The sequence below is a fragment of the Pyrus communis genome, chromosome 13 (assembly GCF_963583255.1).
Source record: "Pyrus communis chromosome 13, drPyrComm1.1, whole genome shotgun sequence".
Classification (NCBI taxonomy): domain Eukaryota; kingdom Viridiplantae; phylum Streptophyta; class Magnoliopsida; order Rosales; family Rosaceae; genus Pyrus; species Pyrus communis.
The window spans coordinates 13,833,187-13,850,729 of NC_084815.1; positions in this window are offsets into that span (position 1 = coordinate 13,833,187).

Sequence of the window (17,543 nt, forward strand, 5' to 3'; positions counted from 1 at the left end):
AAAATAAGGTTTCTGAGCATATTTTGAGTGCTACTTGTCATTAAATGAATAAGCCTCCATACATATTTTGAGTGCCACTTGAAGATGAGGCCATTTGAAAATTATTGAAAAAAAATTAAAGGAAAGATTATTGGAAAAGGTAAGAAAGGGGTGTGTATGGAAAAAGTGTTTGAGGTGGAAAGAATGTGAAGAATTGAAATAAAATGATGTTAGATAGTATGAAAGGATGAAAATGATGTAGAAATGTCTTTAGGTATTTATAGGAAAAAAAATAAATTAGAATTTTTTTTAGTTTTTTTTAATTTCGTCTTTGAAAAAAAAAAAAAAATTCCAGCTAGGCCCAAATGAAAGGGCTGGCTAACTGGCTAAAGATGGTCAGCCCGCTGGTTATATGGTTGGATTTTGGTCTCGTGGGTCCTAAGAGTTTTTGGCCCAAACCTCCATTGGAAATGAGTTTTGTGCCATAAAAGGCTATCCTTCGGCCTATTGCATTACAGCGGCCCGATTGGAGACCAACCGAAGAGGCTATGTTTAGTCTCCATCTAGATTATAGCCCTGCAAGAAATTATTTTTTAATGAACAGTGACATACCATATTTATATACCATCTCTAACCAAATGGGCTATTTTTTAGTCCCCTCCTTTATTATTTTAAGTTTGTTCTTTAATTTTATTGTTTAATTGAATTAAACTAACATATTAAAATAAGGTTTCCAGACATATTTTGAGTGTCACTTGTCGCTAAATGAATAAGTCACCAGATTTTTTATCCTTTGGTTGAAGATGTGGCCATTTGAAAAAATATTGAAAATTTTAAATTTAGATTATTGGAAGAGGTAAGAGAGTGGTGTTTATGAAAAGGATGTGAGCCTAGCAAAACAAAAAGAAAAGGATGTGAGAAATGGTGTAAAAACAACTTAAGTATTTATAGGAAAAAAAATTAGAAGTTTTAAAAAAACTTTTGCAAAAAAAAAGTTTACCAAATACTCAACAACTTTATTTTACAGCTGTTTATTCTCACAACACAGCAGAAGAAGTTTGTTTTTTTTTTTTTTTTTTTTTAAAGCACAACAATACCAAATTGGTCCTTATTCTATCAACTTTTCTTTGGCTTTAACTTATACTTTAAAAATTTCTTGAAAACTCCTTACCTGATATTCAGATTTTTGGATTTGTGCAATGTTTTTAGTTTTCTATATTGAATTTAGGGTCTTTCAATTTTTATGTAAATTGCTCCAATCTCTCCTGTTCTAAGTTCAAATTACCTATGTATGTGAGAGGCCCTGCTACACATGAAATTCTGGCTCCACCACTGGTTTCATTGTTGTGGTGCTTGCAGTAGCTGGGTGCACGTTGTACTTAGAGAAAAAAAGTGAAAAGAGTTCTCACAGAAGAGGGCTAACATAAATGATAGGAGGAGAAAGATTGCACAAAGGATAAGATATAGGTTTTTAATTATTTTAGTTAGAAAAGGATCATTTTCATGTCAAATTTTAGTTAGAATTATATAGAGTTACAATGGTTGGAAGATATCGTTTATTTCCCAGTCCACTCTTTTATACTGGAAGAGATCGTCCCCTGAAATTGATATAAGGGATAATTTAGTTGCGGTCCCTGATCCCTAATTGTTATAAACTCAAACCTTATGGATTTTAAGTTTTTCATTGAATTCCCTCTGCTGCCACATAAATGACATAATAATAAAAGCAATACAATAATAGCAATAAGGACTTAACCGTTTTCTTGCTTTCATTTTGTCACATCCCCGCCCGGGACGGATCACTTCCCGGGCCTGCTCCACCACCGTAGCACGATATTGTCCGCTTTGGGCTTACCATTCCCTCACGGTTTTGTTTTTGGGAACTCACGAGCAACTTCCCAGTGGGTCACCCATCATGGGATTGCTCTAGCCCCCTTCTCGCTTAACTTCGGAGTTCCGATGGAACCCGAAGCCAGTGAGCTCCCAAAAGGCCTCGTGCTAGGTAAGGATGGGAATATACATTTAAGGATCACTCCCCTGGGTGATGTGGGATGTCACAATCCACCCCTCTTAAGGGGCCCGACGTCCTCGTCGGCACATACGCGGCCAAGGTTAGGCTTTGATACCAATTTGTCACATCCCGGCCCGGGCGGGACCACTTCCCGGGCCCGACTCCACTACCGTAGCACGATATTGTCTGCTTTGGGCTTACCATTCCCTCACGGTTTTGTTTTTGGGAACTCACGAGCAACTTCCCAGTGGGTCACCCATCATGGGATTGCTCTAGCCCTCTTCTCGCTTAACTTCGGAGTTCCTACGGAACCCAAAACCAGTGAGCTCCCAAAAGGCCTCGTGCTAGGTAAGGATGTGAATATACATTTAAGGATCACTCCCCTGGGCGATGTGGGATGTCACAATCCACCCCCCTTAGGGGCCCGACGTCCTCGTCGGCACACCACAACCAGGGTTAGGCTCTGATACCAAATTGTCACATCCCCGTCCGGGAAGGGTCACATCCCCGTCCGGGAAGGATCACTTCCCGGGCCTGCTCCACCACCGTAGCACGATATTGTCCGCTTTGGGCTTACCATTCCCTCATGGTTTTGTTTTTGGGAACTCACGAGCAACTTCCCAGTGGGTCACCCATCATGGGATTGCTCTAGCCCCCTTCTCGCTTAACTTCGGAGTTCCGATGGAACCCGAGGCCAGTGAGCTCCCAAAAGGCCTCGTGCTAGGTAAGGATGGGAATATACATTTAAGGATCACTGCCTTGGGTGATGTGGGATGTCACACATTTACACTACCAATTCAATTATTCAAAATTGCTTATGAGTTTTGATTAAAAAAAAAAAAAGTAATTGCTTATGGGTGCATTCTAGATTATATTAAAAATGGGATTTTATTTTATTTTTATTAAATATGAGTACATTGATATAAAAAAAAAAAATGGGCTACATTTTACATATAAAAAAGGAAAACTAACAAAAAAAACTTTAGTTTCAATGAAAAATGACAAATAAAGGTGTAGTGAATAGTACCAGAAAAAGTAAAAATATGGTTTTTCGTTAAAAGTGAACAGTACCAGGAGTGTTTCGTTAAAACTCTCTATAAAAAATTAGTATACATTTTATACATAAAAGGATACATTTTGCATTAAAAAAAGGGTACATTTTACATAAAAAAATAAATAGATTTTACATTAAAAAAGGGTACATTTTACATAAAAAATGGTGCTTACAAAAAAAAAAGGATACATTTTGCATATAATAAAGTGGTACATTTGTAAAGAAAAATGGGCACATTATAAATAAATTATGGGTACAAATAAAAGGTTAAAAAAATTATGAGTACAAATAAAAGTTTAAAAAATAATGGACAAAAAGAAATTAATATATGGGTACAAATTAAAATTTATAAAAACGGTTGCCAATTAAAAATGGGTACAAACTAAAAATAGAAATATATGATAAAAGTTTAGCCATAAATATAAATATACCAAATGTAGCATTTCTAACACTAAATGAATATATTTAGAAATAAATTTTAATTATCTTGACATGTAAATAATTTATTTTTGAAATAATTAATGACGTTCATTAAAATCAAAGAACCTTGATAAAAAATTAAAAAACAATAAGGTTTTAATAATAAAAAAAATAAGAATGGGAACGTAATTTCTCCTTGATATAAACCAGTCACAAGACTCATAGAAAGTAGAGCAAAGAAACCAGAATATCAAGCGCCGCCATGATGCTCATTCAATCTCAGTGCTCCATACTCTATTCCATTCACCTCACAAACCCTCGTCGCCGGTGCCATCTCATTTCCCACCCTGCCCCTATAACAGTAATACGAAGTTCCATAGTTTCGACTCAGTTTTTTCATTCTTTAATTAATTATCTATGTTCAATTTCCCGATTGAACGGTGTTGTGAGAACGTGGATGGGGAGTCGAAGGAGCTTCATTGACCTAGAGATCCCATTTCCCACAGTTCCATGTCACGTAGAAGGTTGCTTCACTTGTTTTACAAAAGTTATTGTTTTTGAGTTGTTATTATACGCATCAACTGTCACATAATGTGATCAAAAAATTTGATCCCTTTAACATTATCCCTTGTTTTTTAGCTTCTTGCGCATAATGCAACCATGTGGTGTACTTGACACAACAAATGTCTCATAATGTGGCGTAGTTACCTTACGTCAACATAATGTTCTTGTAATTACCATAGGAAGATCTTGGAACACGTATGCCTGCTCAAAGCAAAGGAGAATTTACTTGATGAGGAACAGAAGGATATTGTGGATACAAATTTCTTCCTTCTTGTTCTTGGGCGAAAATGTATTTGCAAAAACAATTAACACCTTAGGTCAAGACCAAGAGCCTCACGCGCCCATGATGAATTTGTGTTGGGGGGCTTTGGCCGAAGAACCTCCGATGTCAAATTTAGAATTTTGAGAGAAAAGTGTTTGGAGAATTTAGAGAATTTTACAAGAGGATTGGCCTTGGGTTTTGGAGAAAATGAGGTGGTATTTATACAGGTGTGGCCGGGCCCATTTGGAGAAGTGGGAACTGGCCACCTTTGGTATTTTTTGGTGTTAATCACCATCAATTAGCTAATTAATAAATTAATTGAGTAATAAATCAATTAATTAGCTAATTATTATAATGTGAAAGAAATAATTTGGAAGTTACCTTGTGGGGAAGATTTGATGAGGGTTAATGAAATAGGTTTTGAATTAATACCTATTTCGATCACTTTTGACCTTGATTAAGGGATGATTGTCCGTTGCTTGCGCGTACAAATCCCGGTGTGTCTTGAGGGTAATCTCGTATTTTCACCCAAAAATCCACGTGTCGCCTCCATATTTTTCTTGATTATTTTTGGCTCCACATATATGCTGGATTATCTCTATACAACCCAATATCAAATGCGAGGCATTCTTGCGATATCATTAGGTTAGTTTTACTTCTAAACTCAAAACATTCGGTTTTTGGTGGCTTTCCTTTGTCTAATTTGGAACTAAACATGGGCTTATGTTCTCTCAATCACTGTCTGCATACACTTCCAGGGAAAAGAAAACATTGATAAGTTTTACGACAACCCTTTCTACTTGCGAGTTCTCAAGGAGCAAGTATTCCCTTACCATGTATGCCCTGACATGTAAACACCGACACTCTATTCTTTAGGCTTCTATTTCTGTTGATTTTGCACTTAACCATTTTGATTTGAATAGTTCAAAGGCTATTTTTTTTTCTTCAACTTATTGGACTGAAATTTATTACATACAGAGGAATTGCTTAATGTCCACTACCAATCTGAAGTGGAAAATGATATCGTTCCAATATTCCACAAAGGAGAGGTCTGAAGCGGCATCCTTAATTATTTTGGTTTTATTTATAATACAACAACAACAGAGTCTTATTCGGTGAAATGTTACGGAGACTACATATTCTATATCTTGTTCATTTAAGTTTTAATGCCCCATTTTAACCAACTTGGTTAGGATCAACCTTTTAAATCTCATTCCATCCAAATATGTCCATATGTTTTATGTATTTGGTTTTTGGGTGTAAAAGAAATGTAGAAAGGAAGACTAACTACTCTTGTGAACAGGAATTCAACGTTGGTGTCGAGTTCGTGCTTCTGCTATCGTTAGTTGATAATGCATCTGGACATGCGGAAGAGGCATTGGTTTCTTTAATTGGAAGAACTGATTTTTGGATTTCCATCATCAATTGTTCAAACTACTCAAGGTTTGTTTAAGCTTGAAGTCATCCTTCGTTTTCACTCTTCCTGGAAACTACTTCACTTGAACCGAATTACAAGGCATTTCAATTGTGTTTTTAACTCTTGTTTCTGGTTTGTTTTGGTTTGTGTTTTAATACATTGATTCTAGCAGGTCTGAATCTTAATCTCAGCAGCAAGGTGTACACGCATGGAGTAGTGATCAGATTTCGGCCGTGTGAGCTCTCTTCGCCTTATTTAGATTCAGACACATGTTGTCTTCATTTTGCTGAGTGTCATTAACTGTATAACTTGTAGTTGACGCTTTTGAGATATTCATGGGAAGCTCAGAATAATAAGAAGTAAGTAGTCAATGTGTGGTTCAGCTTATTTATGTACTTGAATCCTAATTTCCCCATCCACTGCGGCATGAACTTGCATACAAGTGCATCCTTATACAAGATTACACTACAATTTTAGTACCTTCTGTACAGCATATAGAAGGTATGTTATACATACTGCCGAGTGCATGCATTGGCCTTCTAGGATTCATGGAGTACTTGGAGCTAACAAAAGACTTGGCACAAAACAGAGCGTAGTGGTGTTCTAAGATTCATACAGCCGATCTCATTGAGTGGAATAAAGTTTTGTTGTTGTTGTATAGCATATTCTTAGGTTTTTTTTTTTTTTTTTTTTCCCTACCAGCTTGAATTCCGGCTAAGTTTTAAGGTCCAGACACATTTGGGATCATAGTTCTTAGGTTTGTGTCTGTTTCATTCAACCAACATATCTCTAACAATAATTCAGAAATTACAAAACTGCAGATATGGATGTCTAAGTTCAAGCAAATCACTCGGAAAACGCTTTCTGTACATTTTTCAGTTCATCCAGTTGGCAATGTGATTATGTAGAGATGATCCTTTCAGGTTTGTTTCCCTTATTCATCCAAACCGACTGAGTACCATACGAAGAGAGCTATATCTCATAATATTCACATGTTCTGTGCAGGGTTTTGAACATGCATTCTTGCTCAATCTGTTTAAAGCTGGTTTCTCCATCTTTGTTGTTTCAACCAGTTACTCAATCCGTCTTCTCGAGAATCCTCGTACGGAATCAAATTAATCTAATCAGTCCAGTTCTTAGAGATCACAAGCGAAAACTGTGTATCGTACTGTAGGAATGTACGCATTTTTTCTTGTATTTTGTATTGATTTATCAGTCAAACTTCTTCAGCGCTCGTTGCGGCTTGGAACATTAATCTTAGTAGAGTTTAGTTATGTACAAAGCTTCGCCGCTGAACGTTTAGCAGCGAATCCTGCACAAACACCGACGTGGCTCCTTAAAATAAATCAAGTTAATCATGTCTCTCTGTCTGTTTCTCTCAATCATAGGATTGAATTGCCTCTTTCTCTTGTATCGAATCCACGTATGTGTTTGTGCAGAATTTGCTGCTAAACGTTCAACAGAGAAGTTTTGTTCTTTAATTATGTTTAATCAAAATTTTATAACTTCCCATTTGTTTCTCCTGACGTGAAAGGTCCATTATAGGATCCTTCCAAATGCATTTTTGACTTGGTACAAAAAAACTAAAGACACAAAATCAGGGTTCTAAAAAACGCTATGTGCTAGTCGGGCGGCGGACTGGGGTCTAGCTCCTAGATGGGGGAGGTGAACTAGGTGGATTTAGGCATATATATCATAAATAAGTGTCTATTATACTTAATAAACACATAATTTTGTTGAGATACATAAAAGTGATATGCAAATTATAAAGTATTAGACCGTATTGAAAAATGGGGGAACAAACATATAATGAGTGTTCATTCAAGTGTTCAACAAGTCTTTCACATTTTATTGAAAACATAAAATGCAAAAATGAAAGTAGTCATTTTTTTGTCTATATGGGAGTTGTAACATAGGCAAGTTTAGGTGGGCAAAGGTGGGTGCCTAGACGGGCTAATAACCATATGATTGAGTTAGTTAGAGGTTGTTAGTGAGGGTATTTGGGTCTTTTGCCTAATGACTATAAAATGGAAGTTGTAGCGATCATTTTCTGTAAAGTTGTATTCGATTATTGTGATAAATACAGAGAGCATTTCCTTCATCTTCTTTCTTTGTTCATCTTTCATTCTGCCATTGTTTCTTTCTTCAATCTTTCATAGATTCATAGGTTAAAATGGTATTTCAATGTAGTTAACAAGGCGGACGTCTAAGCGGGTCTAGACGCACTTTCTTAATTTTAAAATGCTTAGAGATTAATCGAGCCGCTTAGCGCCTAGACTGAGATTTTAGATCAGGGCACATAATAAATGCAAACAAATTATTGATATTATGCATTTCAGATAATTTTATACTCCATAAAAATCCAAATAGTGGTCCACCAAATTGATCAATCCAAAATTCAATTACGTGTTTGCATGTTGACTTCTTATGTAAACAACTTCTTGTTGGTGATGCAACTCATGTCTTCTCCTTTGGAAAAACCTTTCCCGAAGACCTTACTTTCAGGAGAGGGTTGAAAGGGCAATCCACCGGTTGCCTTGTATGTTTAGTTTTCTTTTCTCATTACCGAATAATATTTTTCATTTGCTGAAGAAAATAATAATTTTATTCATAGAACAAGTGCAAAATCTCCAGAAATCAAGTGCAGATAATTTATGGATGCCAACACTTTTTTACCATTCAATCCACAACTGTTTACGGAGTTTCACTTTCTTCATAACAACATTCACTCTAAGATTTTTTACTGGAAAAAAAAAAAAAAGGAAATGATTTACTCTAGAAACTGCAAAAATAATATTGTGCGACTGAGAATACACAAATATAGTTGCAAGAAGGTTGATCAGTTGTGAAGTGGGTTTGGTCCCTGTGGAACTTCTCGTAAGGAAACACCGTTATTTCGATCGGTCACACGAGATCCCTCCTCTGGAGATTTTGTGGAGACATGCCATGAATTTCTGGAATAGAATCCAGTTTTTTCTGTTTGCTTGGCTCCTTCAACTTTCATTCTGTGGATGTAATGATAACTCGATACCTGACTGATCATAAGCATGATCATGAAGGCCACCACACATACAAATCTGAGAGGTTGAATTCTCATGATTCTATAAGATGAAGATTTAGAAAAACTGAGTTTGTTTCTCATTTTTCAAATGCAAGAAGCGGGTGTGAAGGCTTTTAATATGGGATGAGGCAAAATTGTGGTAAAGATAGAGCCAAAACTCACAATTAATTCTACTGAAATGACATAAGTGCCCAATCTTTCGTCCTGAATTGAACTAGCCTAACTGCTCAAATTGTGGAAATGGTCATCTTCTTGTTGTTATCCATTTGGGTAGTGATTTTCAAACTCGTTTATTGTTATACACTCTTACTTTGTATTTGATTTGTTCAATTGAATACTATAAAAAAAAAAAAAAAAAAAGAAACAAGTGTGGAAGGAGAAAAGAAAAATGCAGAAATCACTGCTGTTGTTTTATGTAGGGGTGAATTTTTTTGCCAAATTGCCGTGCCATATCGATTTTATGCCAAATTTTTTGTGCTAATCGGTAATGGTACGGTATTGTATTGTATTGTACCAAAATTTTATGGTACGGTATTGGTAATAGATACCATTACCACGGTATTTCCGTACTGTATCGAAAATATAATATAATATATAATTATATTGACCCATATTTATAATATTCCATTTCTTGCTTGATTTGTATAATGAGTATAGGAGGGGGTTCTTCTACTACCTTTGGGGCTCCATTGGAAGATGTGGAACTAAATGAGGAGTTCATAATTCAAGCTTGTGGGGGTGATGAGAACAAAATTGAAATAATGAAGGAGCTTATACAAGAAAGGAGGGAGCAATGCCTTTTGGAGATATCCAATGAAGTTGATAAGTACTCTGCCGCTCCTTATATTAGCATTGTTGTTGGTGGCTTTGATCTCTTGAGTTGGTGGAAATCAAACACAAAAGAGTTCCCAATTCTTTCACAATTAGCCAAAGATATCTTCGTAATCCCCACCTCTACCGTTGCTAGTGAAAATGCATTCAGCCTAGGGAGGAGGGTTGTGAACCCTTTTAGAGCATCCTTGACTCTTAAAATGGTAGAGGCACTAGTGTATATTAGTGATTGGCTTAGGGCGGATGAAGTAAACTTCTACAAGGAACCAACAAAAGATATGCTTCAATTTTACAAGGAAATGGAAGAAGTGGAAACAAGTAAGATATGCTTAATTCTTTTAGTAAATTTGTTATTAAATGGTTTTCAACTTTAATTCTGCTTCTTGCTACTAATATGTTTTCTTTGTTTGTAATGTAGGCTTGACACAAGCTCAATCTTTTACAAGTTCAATGCCTCCTCCAAAAGCTTTGACATCTCAAACTTGAAGAATTGATCAATGGATTTTACTTTTTGAAGTTTAGTTCCAATTTTCATTTGGTTTGAAACTTTAACTTCTATTTGTATTGTTAACATCTATTTGTTTTGGTTAGTAACTTCTATTTGGATTGTAAGCTTAATTTTCATCATGAATCTTGATGCATCATTTGAATTATTGTGTGTGTGACTTGCGAATGATGAATAATAGATGAATTTAGGCCACAATGTATGGGATGTACAAAAAAAAGTTTTGCCCTTGAATTGGGTTAAGAAAACAAAAACAGAATTTGTGCCAAAACAAAGTGGCAACCAAACTATTTGGCAATACCGAACTTCGGTATACCAAAAATTTGGTACAGTAGTGGTAATAGATTTTACCAAACTGAAAGTTTAGTACGGTAATTGATAAGAGGGTTTTGGTACAGTAATCGTACCAAACCCACCCCTAGTTTTATGCATTTAGCTGGTTTTTTTTTTATTTTATATTTTATTAGAACTTGATTTCTTATACATTTGAGGCTTTGAATATTTTGGAACTTGAAGGCTAATCTGGTCCTTTTGTACCCAAAGAAGTGCTAATTTGGAAAACAGTTTTGTGAGGGGTGTAACGTTGACTTTTACATTAATTGTGTTCTCTTCTCTCTAATGTCCATTCAGTTTGATAATTTAATTTGTGCTGTAATTATTGGTGAAGAGTTCACACTTGGTGCAAGATCCCATTGCCAAAGGCACTTCACGTTCTGTCGACTTGGATTTTTTTTTTCTTCAAACTGCGGTATATTTAAGCGGATGCTCCACGTATCATAAAATAAATAGAGGAACATGAAGCAATATATCGTTTCCTCTATTTGTATTATGACATATAGAATACCACTTGAATAGACACTAATTGGAAAAATCTCTGCCTACTTGGTGGTATAATTTTAATGGTCTAATTGGATTAATAGTCTCCGTGGTGATAGGGTAGTTCGAATATAGTCTCTGTGGTGAAAAAACTAGGATTTAAGCCCATGTGGTAAAGTTTGTTAGGATTTATGAACTAAATTAAAAATTCCGTTAATTTTTTGTTAATTATTAGCACGTGAGCCGCACATATTAGGCTAAAACAAAACTTCCGTACACATATTAGGCTAAAACAGACTTCTCCATTAATTGTTAACCTGTGGGGCTAGCTCACGTGCTAATAATTAACAAAAAGTTGACGGAACTTTCAATTTTAGGCATAAATCCTAACAAACTTTACCACAGGGGCTTAAATCATAGTTTTTTTTTTACCACATAGCTATCTTCCAACTACCCTATCACCACGGGGACTATTAATCCAATTAAGCCAATTTTAATTAATTAATTGGATACTAAAGGATAAGCCATCAAATGACTATACAACCTTCGTTGTCACCATTGTTGTCGCCACCAATACTCCACTACCATATCCATTTTTATCATTAAACACAACTATAGAGTGTACCAAATGCTTTTACATTGTTTTTCATACTCCTATCATTTTTAAACACACACTCGCGACTGTTTTATTTTATGATTGATTATTCTTAAAGTACAACAAAATCAGTCTTTATAAAAGCATAAAAATCCTAAACTTAACTGGTTAGCCCTTGAGCGCTTCAATATATACTAGCCTCTCCACACGCACTAACATGCGTGCAAGAGGCATGCGTAAGTCTTTTTTCATTGTAATTGTCAAGATATATTTTAAATGTATTGTGCAAAGATAAACTTTTTCATTACCATGCATGTCCTAAAAAGTTGTTAAGTTTTTCGTTTTCACTTTGCATAAAGTAATGATTTAAATGTTACGCAAAGTGAAAACGAAAAACATGACAACTTTTAGGACGTTATCATGTTTACAAAATTAAATAGTAAGAAATGTCAAATGTAATTGTGAAGATTTTGCATTAGTTTTTTTTTCCATTGTAAATGTGAAGATATATTTTAAATGTATTGTGCAAAGATGAACTTTTTCTTTACCATGCACGTCCTAAAAAGTTGTCATGTTTTTCGTTTTCACTTTGCATAAAGTAATGATTTAAATGTTATTTATGCAATTGTCAAACAACATGGGATTTTGGATGCAAGTTCCTACCTAAAGTCCATGAACAATAGTAAGTAGATGTAAATAAAAGAAGAGTAGATGAAAACATTAAGTGTCACATCCCGGCCCGAGCCCCCATCACATCCCGGGCTCGACTCCATCGTAGCACGATATTGTCCGCTTTGGGCCCCGACCACACCCTCACGGTTTTGTTTCTGGGAACTCACACGAGAACTTCCCAGTGGGTCACCCATCCTGGGATTGCTCTAGCATGAACTCACTTAACTTCGAAGTTCCAATGGAACCCGAAGCCAATAAGCTCCCAAAAGGCCTTGTGCTAGGTAGAGATGAGAATATACATATAAGGCTTGACAGCCAGCATGCCTTGATTTTGGTCGGGGTGTGTCATTAAGTACTCACCCAGACTACTATAAAAACAGTAAGTAGACATCCCAACAGAAGAACTGACACCTATACAAAGGTGTTCGTACTATAAAAAGGTAGTATTTTGTATGTTCCTACCTTTTTATGTGAGAGGTATTTTTTTTATCATAGATGCTACGTGCCCCTTGAGATGTGTTGTGCTAGCTATTTTTTTTCTCATATTGCGTCTTAGAATAAAATATATCATGCATTGAAAATAAAAGGAAATAAAACATAGCATGTAAAATGCATGAGAAAAAAAAAGACTCTTTCCATGTAGGAAAGCATGTTAGAAAAGGCTAGTAATGAATACAGGAAGAAATACAGCAAGGAACCAAGATATTTCATATGTATCATCTTTTCCTTGCCGTTTATCTTAATAAAATTTGCTAAAAATGAGTTGATAAGTTTGTGGCTTCATACTATAATATATACTATTTTTTCGTGACATATATTACACTTTTCCATTCCACCTGCAAATTGCTTTGTCAATTCATTAGCGCCACAACACTAATGCTTGTTTCCATAACTGCAAACGGAGTTTTTGAATGAGAATATGAGTTGAGGTGTGAATTGCATTATAGTATGTAGTAATTAAAATGTACATACATTGGAAAAAAAATAGTCATATCCAAAGGAAAATGCATCATTTGTAGCTTTCTTCACAGTTTTTTTTTATTTTTATTTTTTTATTTTTTTTTATGGGATTGCTTTGATTTTTCTTGTATTGTCTTTACTGCAAGCATGGAACTGACACCATTTTATACGTGTTATTATTCTCAATAGAATGCAAATTTCATTCAACTTGGAGAAATACTATTTAAGTAGCCAAGCTTAAATCATGCTCCACTACACTCATTTATGTATGACCAAATCACTTGTCATAGATATTGCATTGCATTTTAAACATTTGTACATAATATTTTAATTGGTATTGACAATGAAATAAAAACATTGGAGATGACCACCTGAATTATTCTAAAATCTTGAATTAACATAAAGCAATGATACAATTAGATTACCGATTGTTAGGCATTTAGAAGAAAAATAATAAAAATGAATCATTCCAAACACCAACAAAAAAGAAAAGAGAACCGAAAAAATGTCTTGAATCTTTAAGTTCCTCAGCCAAGCAATCCTTATGCAGTATCGCAAGCCCAAAGTCTTTTACGCCTACATAGAATTTTGTCCACATACCATGTAATTCATATTGCATTCAGAAAAGGCTTTTTCATATATATATATATATAAAAGTACATAGCAAATCATATACAAATTTATAACTAGAAAAATAGTGTGCACACTTACTATGGAGAACGTCTAAAATTGAACTAAGAAAAATTAAACTATCCAATTATTATTACAAACATGTTGGCAATTAGTATTAAGAAAAGCTGCTTGACGGAAGACAATGATCTTTGTTCTTCAATCCAACAATAAAATGAATAAAGTTTCAGACATAGCTTACCAAAGCAAAAAATGCAAAACAAAGAGTCATTTACTCGTCAACTTGTCACAAATTTGTGTAGTATTTTATTGTCTCCAAGTATATTTTGGCTCTCCCTCTAAATCGCTTTCTCTATCCCCATGTAGTTTATATTTAATTTAATTGCTAATCACATTTGGTATATATAGTTTATCAGTAATACAAATTGGAATTTATAAAGACTTACAATGCCAAGTTGTCGACATATATACTTGAGCATCTCTGATCTTCATCCCCATCATCGTTGTCTCGGAGTTTTAGTAATTTGCACACCACGGTCACCTCGGACCTTATTCGAAGACTGCGTCAAAAAAGAAGGGGCCGCGTTCCATCATTATTGGCCAGGGGAAAACAATTTTTGGTTACAAAGAAACCAATCAAACATCATATCAACCGCATAAAACCCCATATAATATGCAATTTATTTTATCAAAATAATACGTGGATTATGCAGACAAAAAAAAAAAAAAAGTAGCGAGAAAGAAAAAAGAACAATACAAATAGATAAAAAGTACCAATTAACATAACGAAGAAAAGCTAATGTATAGTAGAACATATTTATGAGAAGACTTGGTTCTCTTATGCGTGTGGATTACGTTCTCTTAGAAGAGGCCAAGGCTATCTTCTTGTTTGTGCATGTCCATGAGATATCTCAAAACATTAATTATATGAAGTTTAAAATTAAAAAACAAAAAGACAACAAAAGAAAGTTGAGCAAATGGGGAGTAAGAGATCAAACAAACAGTGCGTGGTTGAATTACCTTCTTGGTTATCTTCTAGGGAACACCATCTTGGTTCTCTTCTGGGGAAAATTATGATAGTCTTATCTCCTTTGCCGATGCCTTGAAAATTCTGCCTTCTTGTTTGTGCCTGTCCACCACTTTTAAAATCCCCAAATCGACTCTGAACTGCAAACCCATATTGTAATTCAATAAAACATGAACAAAGTGAATTAGGTTTAAACAATTCGATATTGAAGAAGTATCAAATGAAATAAGGTGGACCGGTACCTATAAATTACATTAAAGAAGAAGCACGGATGAAGAAACACCAAATTGTAAGGTGGACGAAGAAGCACCAACAAAAAAAGAGGGGTACGTGAAGTTGAGTGGGTTTCTCCCGAATAGTAACGTGTGGTAGGTTGGGGTTTTGATCATGCAACTCTGCAACCGCTACAACTGCTTGTGGGGAGTTTGCTGGGTTTAGGGTGGCTTCAGTCTGGAACTCTACAACCGCACAACTGCTTCTCTATATTTATTTATTTATTTGGTTTTTTAGAGAGAAAGAATGTGATGAGTAATCAAACGGTCAGAATTAATCTAAAAGTATGGGTGGCTTTCTTATTTTTTTATTACGATTTTAACCTTATTTTATTTGTATTTTACAATTATTATTCATTTATATTGGTATAGTTTTGTGTTGTTTTATTGAAAAGTGAGGATATTTTTGACATTTTAGAATGCTTCATCATTTTGGGGCTCTCCCTTTAATATACATAGATATAAATATATAGATGAACCCTTCTTTACAAGTATCTAGTTTTACTATAGCAAATAAGTCTATATATATATATATATATATATATATATATATATATATTATAAACTGATGAACAAAACCCTATTAACAATAAAAGAAACAAGAACATTGAATACTTATTGTAGCTTTGCTAGTGATGGCAATGGGCGGAAGTGCTGAGCGCCATGCCACTAAATATTAAATCAGAGATTCCCCATCCCAAGTCCGAACCCCCAATTGGGAGCGGGGAACGGGAGCACGTTTCCCACTCCCGCCTCATTACAAAAAGTTGAAATTAAAACATTGTCTTCAACTAGAGTAATTAGAACAAACAATACAAATCAAAAGAATCATAATAGTAAAACCAAAGATAAAAAGTTCGCTAATATTTGAAGTCCACAAAATAGAGGAAATATAACATATTCCAATTAAAAAAAAAGATAAACGGTTTAAATTAGGTAAAGTAACAACACATGGCTCCAGTATATGGTTATAAAATTTCTATGACAAGAATCATTGTCGTCATGTAAAAAAAAGAATTATTGTACACTCCGAGGCGAGTTTGGGTGAAAACCGTCTTTTTCTATCCGTCACTGGCATATGGACACACGCAAAATGTGTATGCAATTGTTTTATTTCTATTTTTAAAATGGGAGGAGATATGAAGGGAGTGAGAGACAACGAGGGAGAGAAGAGAGAAGGAGAGAGCTTTATATTTTTATTTTTTAATTAGAGATATGTTGTCACTCAGTACTACGGTCTGGTGGTATTCCTCTTCACTTGGAAGTGAGAGGTCTTAGATTCAAATCTCGTGGATGACGAATTCGATACCAAATTAGGCTGCCCATTGGGCTTAGCCGAACTCTCCCTCCCCTTAGTGTAAAAATATTGATGTACTAAAAAGAAAAAATATATATATATATAGATATGTTAAATTCACATGCATGTGTGGTTTTGAAAAAAAAAAAGGCAAAATTTTGACTGTGTGAAATTACGTTACTACCCATATTTCTTATTTAGATTTAGTTTTAAGTAAAGGGTTAGAATGGTAATTTATGTGGTTTTGATTGACAATGAAGATTCTATTAATATGTAGTTTAGATACAAGACCCATTAGGACAAGCCCTATGAAGACTCAAAGCGGTTAGAAAAATGGAAACATTAGTATCTGGTCCCTAGTTACCAATGTTCATTGACTAAAACTTTATTAGTTTTCAGATTTTGATCAAAGTCCCTAGCATTAATATAATAATGAATTTACATCGCCCAGGGGAGTGGACCCTCTAACCCTTATATATATATATTTCCATCTCTACCTAGCAAGAGGCCTTTTGGGAGCTCACTGGCTTCAGAGTTCAACTCCAAAGTTAAGCAAGTTCAGGCGAGAACATTCCCAGGATGGGTAACCCACTGGGAAGTTCTCGTGTGAGTTCCCAGAAAAAAAACCATGAGGGCGTGGTCGGGGCCCAAAGTGGACAATATCGTGTTACGGTGGAGTTGAGCCCGGGATGTAGTGGCGGCCCGGGTTGAGATGTGACAATTTGATATCAAAGCCAATCCATGCTCGGAAGTGTGCTGACGAGGATGTCGGGCCCCTAAGGGGGGGTGGATTGTAACATCACACATCGCCCAGGGGAGTGGATCCTCTAAGCCTTATATGTATATTCCCATCTCTACCTAGCACAAGGCCTTTTAGGAACTCACTGGCTTTAGAGTTCATCGGAACTCTGAAGTTAAGCGAGTTTGGGCTAGAGCATTCCCAGGATGAGTGACCCATTGGGAAGTTCTCGTGTGAGTTCTCAGAAACAAAACCGTGATGGCGTGGTCGGGACCCAAAGCAGACAATATTGTGCTACGGTGGAGTCGAGCCCGAGATGTGGTGGGGGCCCAGGCGGGGATGTGACATTATTAAACTCCTAACTAATTTTTAATTCAAAACATTTCTAAAATAAATAAAAAATTAGAATAAGTTTGTACCCATTAGCTTTT